We start from the raw sequence: 6,979 nt of genomic DNA, 5'->3' as shown, positions 1-6,979 counted from the left end.
AGAATCGTAAATTTTGAACTAACAAATGTTACAGATTGGATCAAGGCCAACAAACTTTCGCTTAATCACCAGAAGACAAACTACATGCTTTTCAGTAATAAAATCAATACTCTACCTGACAGTATTTTCTTTGATAATTTCGTTCTTAATAATGTTTCCACTACCAGATTCTTGGGTGTCCTTATTGACGACAAATTATCCTGGAAGCCTCATATCGATAGTATATGTAAAACAATTTCTAGAAACATTGTTATTATTAATAAACTCAAACATTTTCTCCCTTCCCGCACTTTGTTAACATTATATTACACCCTTATTCTACCATATATTTATTATGGAATTATTGCCTGGGGATGTGCAATACAAACACAACTAAATAGAATATTAATTCTCCAGAAAAAAGCTCTAAGAATAATTTTTCAAACACACTTTAGATCACATTACTGATATCTTATTTTTTGAAAATAACATTCTTAAAGTAAGTGACATATATCTTTTCGAACTTAGTCAATTTATGTTCCGTAAAAATGCATCCGTACACTGCTACCCAACAAGGCAACGACAATATTAACATCTCCCTTTAACAAGAACTTTATTTGCAAAGAATTCATTCGTCTTCTCTGGGCCTGCCTACTGGAACTCTCTGCCTCAAGATTTCAAAGAATCCCCCAATGTAAATATTTTTAAATGCAAACTGAAAAAAATGTTAATTCTGCAATACTCGTCGCAAACAGGTCAAGCTGAATAACTAATTTAATTATACTCGACTTTTGTGTATATGCGTATTATATGCGCTCCTATTATATACATAGTCATGTATATTATTCGTTTTATTATTTTCTTCTTAAAATTGCAATTAGCCACAGTACCTGCTCCTGCTGCCCGCCTTTTTCTTTCTTTCTACTTAGTGTATACTGCACTCCTCTGTCCCTCCTGTCTTCCCCCTCACCTCCCCCTCTCTTATAATATTGTAAAACGTAATTTTTTTCTCACACGATCCATCAATTACGTTTTTGTCAAGTGCACAAAAAATTTTGTATTTATTTTTAAACAAAATTATTACTAAGACCCAATATTTATTTCTTGTAATTTTGTAATGTAACTAAGATAGGGGCTTGTCTGTTGTACAAGCTTTGCTTTTTTCGGCAAGTCCCTCCGTTTTACTTTTAAATACAAATGTCATTTGAGATATCTTTATTTACTGAATTGTGTACCTTAAATCTATGATTATGTTATATATATTATATTTTGTCTTGTAGTATTTTCGACCTTGTTACGTTATGTTTATCATATTATGTACAATTGTGAAACGGAAATAAATAAATCAAATCAAATCAAACCTTCGCCGGTTTAGAATCGACGCTGACGAATCATAAGGATAAATTGGCAATTCGTCTATACTGCCAACACATCCACTCGCCAAATGGTCTACTTTCATTTAGTCTAGTGCCATTCCGTCCATCAACATTTCGTGTAACAACTATTCAGTTCAATAACCATTTGTCCAAGTCCAATCATCACTTCGTCTAATCACAATTTCGTCCATGACCATTTCGTCTCATAACCAGTTGGTCTAGTATCCATTTCATTTTCATTCATTTTGCACAAATAACACTTAGTCCAATTAGACCAAACGGAAAATGGACTAAATGGCTATTGGACCAACTTGCAATTGGACAAAATGGTGATTGGACGAAATAGCAATTAGACCATGTGGATAGTGGACGAACTGATGGTAGACCAAATGATAGTAGACGAGTTGGCAATTGGACGAATTGGCATTAGACGAATTTGAAGTAAACCAATAATAAGCGCCACCAAGTCGGCGCCGGTCAAGAAAAAAAATCGGTGCTGCTTGCATCTCACCCAGCGCGGCGCCGATCAAAAAACAGTTACCGCCAATTGGATCTTATTCGACGCCGGTCAAAAGAAAAATCGGCCCTGCCTGCGTCTTAGCCGGTGCCGATGAAAATTATTCAAAGCTTCTTGATTCTAACCGCGGCGCTGGTGATGTTACACTAATCAGCGCTACTTAATTCCAACACCATGCATCCCCGGTCAAACCCAATCGGCTTCTCTTTTTGCAGCAGTGGCGCGTGTAAAAGCTCATCAGTACCTCATGTTTCTATACCGGCGCCGGTGAAAACTAATCGGCGCCAATAATTGATTTTCAGTGGCGTAAATCCGGTCCAAGCAACCAAGCAAAAGAGGAGGAGGTAGCAATATAGGCCTATTGAGCTGAAAATTCTAAATCTTCGGGCACCCCCACATCTAGTGCAATATATACAATAATTGTTGTTGTCGAATGAATTACCCTTGGGCTGACCCTATATTTCAGCGTACGAGCGAAAGAAGCGAGCGAGCCAATTTTCAGTAATTGGAAGACTGATTAGTGTCCAAAAACGTCGTTCAAGGGATGTGTATTATGGGAGAGTCTTAAAGCTTGCGGCCAATAAGCGTAGTGAGTGAGTCTTGATAAAGTTGCTCCACTGAAGGGTAAAATGAAAGTTTTCAGTGTCTGTCACGCCTAAATTTTTTGTTAATTAAGCTAGCGTATGCCGACGTACAGCGCACAATTAAGCAGGTTATCAGTGTGCAAATGAGGGGGGGGGGGCTTGAGGGGCTCTAGCCCCCTTACAAAATAGGGAGCCAGACATGGGTTCCATGACATTTACTCCGGCGACAATAGCTCCGCTCTACATTCCACACACAAATGGAATGACCAACTTCAACCCTAGAGTGCCCGGAGCAATTGTCGCCGGAGCAAATGTCGCGTCACCCAGAGATGGCATAATGAGGCAAAACTTCCTAAAAAAATAATTTTTGTGATGGATTTTGACATAATATTTGGAAAAATAACATTACCCTTTCCTTTTATTTTCTTTGTTTTCCCCTTTTTTCTCGGTATGGATTTTTTCCGACCAAAAAAGGTGAGTATGGGTACTACACACTGTAACTTTCTTTCCGCGGTCAATAGGTTTCAATTTGTGAGGAATGTCAAGGCTGGCCTTTAAACGCTTTAACTTAACCTAATAACCAGGAGTGGCGCTATATGGGGTGAGGCATGGGGTGTTTTTATGAAGTCGGTGACAAAATGTGCTCGATCCCAATGAAATTCTATCATTTTGTAGCGAATCGATAGCTGTATCACGGAGAAGCACGATCTCATATATAGATTTCTAGAAGAGTGACAACGGAAAATGGCGAACAGCCCCCCATCCTCCCCTAATCCTCTTTTTCACTTACGTCAAAGTTTTATTCTAAATCACATTGATTTTCATGCTCGTTTATATTGCATATGACTATGACAATAATGTTTGTACTTTGCATGTTTGTTTTGATTGAATATTTTTGTGCATGTATTAATGTAGGGTTCTCTGAGAGAAATGTGATCAAAAGGGGACCGAGCTATATGAAATGCGAAATGTGATCAGGCACCACAAAAGGCTTATAATAATCAGTCGGACCGAGTGATTTTGCACACGCGCGCGACCCGACTGATTAGTATAAGCCCCACACACCCCCCCCCCCCCAAAAAAAAAAAAAGTCGCACTGTGTGATTTTCTATTGGAGCCAATTAAGAGTATTTTGGTCAGAATGTTCACATTGTCATTTCAGAGTTTGATGTTTTCTGAAAGAGTATATACTCTCCCCTATTTACTGTAAAACTTTGGATGTACAAATCAAACCTTAATTATTAATTTTTGAGTGTTTTTATTTGACATATTTTTGTCTTTTAAGTTAATTGTAATCATGTTTTGTTTTCACGAAAACCTGAATATTCATCTCTCTTTGAACTATGACTTTAAAACAGGATAATTTCTAACATTGACACTTCTTCGAACTAATGGACAGGATGTACCTAATTAATTCCTTCTATCGAAATTCTATTGACTTTTAATCTTCCTTTTGTCTACAATAAACAATAGTGGAAGAGTAAGTGCTCTTTAATAGACTAGTTATTTTTGACCCACCCTTTTCCCAAAAGGAGCGTTCCATGGTAATGAACATTCTCCTCTTACTTGAATGGGTTAGGATAAATCATTGCTAATGCGTTAATCATTATAAAGCTTATTTTAGAATCTCCTCTTTCAGAAGGGCTATTTAAATAAAATTTCATTTCTGATGGCGAGTTTCATGGTGCCTGGTCACAAATAAGTTTGAAATTATATTTAGTAATAATCGGAAATTGATGCTAAGCAATATGCCATTTGAATTTATAGAAAATTCTGGCGTATATAGGCCTATTTATTCTTGACTGCATTATTTTTTTTTCTGCAAACTGTTAAATATTAGGCCTACATAGGGCCTATATAACTGTATGTATTTGGATATATCTGTGTCACGTTTTGTATTATTATTCTTAATTGCCTACATGTATTGAATATGGACAGAGTTTAAATAAATAATAAATAATATAGGATTTGTATAGCGCACGTTGTTAGGTGCATGCTCAAGGCGCTCCTATATTACCCCGGTTATAAGCTTGTCTGGCGTGCACAGCTTTTAAGCCCATCAGATAAAAAAAAAACCGTGAACATAATTATTGTTTTACAAAATGATCCGATATTCATTGAGTCGGATATTTCTATCTTGTTTGGGGGCGGTGAAATTAGTAAATTAAAAAAAATTTAATCAAGGTAGTATGTGGAGGTGCCATGGTGTAACGTTTCAGTCACTTGACTCATAAACCAAGGGTCGAGGGTTCGGACCCCACCCGGCGCTAATAATGTCCTTTGGCAAAGCACTTATCCATGTTTATCACTCTCCACCCAGGTGTTAAATGGGTACCCGATAGGATGTGAAGGTCAATGTGATTAGATTGGCATGTGTGCACCGATAAACGGTTGCCTGGCCAGGATACTCCCCAGGGAGTGGAGATGGTGCACTTTATGTGTGGAACGGTGATGGATCATATGACCGGGGTAATGATAATAATGTAATTAAGCGTTTATAAACCAACGTATGAAGCGTTATATAGATGTAATTATAACTATTATTATTATTATCATTGTTATCATTATTACTATTATTACTATTAATATTATTAATATTAATATTATTATTATTATTATTATCATTATTATTATTATTATTATATAAAAAGAACAGCTAGATTCAAACGAAAGCTTTTATTTCAAAGTACCACAGATTTGTGATATATTCTTAAAAAAATAAGCAAAACATTTTTTTTTTAATATACGTTGGAGGGCTATATATTGCTTTAATTATTGTGTCGTATTCAAATCTTGTAAGTGCAGTGTTTTCTCTTTATTTGTATGAACCATCTTATGCTAAATAAAAACATATGATGCGATTGACCCTTTCACTTCGTTTGATTCTTAATCTTCGTGTAAAACAGTAGCGTAATATGCCAAAAGATTGTGGCAGCCAGGCATGGCGTATGCCTGGGGCAAAAATTTCTATAAAGCTATGCGAGAGTGAAGCGAGATGAGCAAACAAATTGATCTTTTCAATTCTTCTAATTTTGAGATGTAATATCGGAAAATAATATATCCCCCTTTTCCTTTTCTTCCCCCTTCTTTTCGTCGTGAAAATTGTGGGGGTCCATGGGTCCAATTGCAAGCCCCGCCCCAATCAGATCTGTATGACACTGGTGTAAAACACATATTTGCATTGATAAATGATTGCCGATCGGCAAATACCCGCTATACTTTTCGTTAGGTCTCATCCGACATGGTGTTATTCTATACTTCTGTCATAAGCAGTTCGTCTACTGTAAGCATTATCTGGTCAAACTGCCATTTAGTTAGTCCATTTACCGATTCGTCTAATCTCCATATATATACATATATATATATATATAATATATATATATATATATAATATATATATATATATATATATATATATATATATAATATAATATATATATATATGACGATATTACACTCTAAATTACAGGGATTTAAAATAAGTCCAGATGGACTGTAGCTAGGGACCAATCGATTTCTGAATTTAGTTTTAATCCTAACGACTTAAATTTAAATCTCAAATGATTTAAATTTAAATCTTTCGAGATTTAAAAATGAATCTTAAGGATTCAAACTAAATCCGGAATTCGATTGGTCCCTAACTACAGTCCATGTGGACTTGTTTTAAATCCCTGTAATTTAGAGTGTACGTTCCGCGTGTTGGACATAGAAGATAATTATTAATGAGGCAAAGTGGTTATGCATTGTACTTAGTTCCAACAGTTTATATATATATATATATATATATATATACAGGGTATGTATAAATCAAAGAGTTCTGCGTCGGCGTCATAATGTAGAAATATATATATATATATATAGGCCCGTTTCGTTTGATAGTCACTTGGTCTATCTCCACTTAGTCTATTACATGACTTTTCATGAATCATTATACCACGGTCACAAAATTGCTCTACGGCCGCCGTTCGGCGAGTCGAAAACGGTCGTTTAAACATTTTTGTACCTGCTTAATTAATCAATGTAGACATGATAAATGGTTTGAATAAAAATTAATAAAACGGCTGTTTTCGACTCGCCGTACGGCCGCCGTAGAGCAAATGTGACCGAGTTATTATTAGTAGTAAACGAAGTAGATATTTTGACCAACTGGGTATCACACTAAATGAAAATTAGCCTTGAACTATATAGCCTCTTGTCGAGGCCCTGTCGGCTGCTTTCCGAGCGAAGCGAGGGATATAGCGAAGCTCGCCAGGCCTAATTCGCTTCGCGAATTATGAAATCCCTCGCTTCGCTCGGGAAGCAGCCGCCAGGGCCTCGACAAGAGGCTATGGACTGTACGGCCATATCAGTGATCGTATGCTAGCTCATGTGGTGTCATATCTCGGGAGCAAACCTACCGCCTGTGAGTATTATAAACACAGGCGAAAGAATAAGAAAGATTCCAGTTTTGAAAATTATGATGGGTGTATCAATGGGCCTAGACCACAGCCGTCTCCGCCTTGCATGCCCCAATAAAATAAAAA

The sequence above is a fragment of the Lytechinus pictus genome, chromosome 10 (genome assembly GCF_037042905.1).
Source record: "Lytechinus pictus isolate F3 Inbred chromosome 10, Lp3.0, whole genome shotgun sequence".
Lineage (NCBI taxonomy): Eukaryota > Metazoa > Echinodermata > Echinoidea > Temnopleuroida > Toxopneustidae > Lytechinus > Lytechinus pictus.
The sequence above is the reverse complement of the archived record's forward strand: the minus strand, read 5'-3'. Positions refer to the sequence as shown.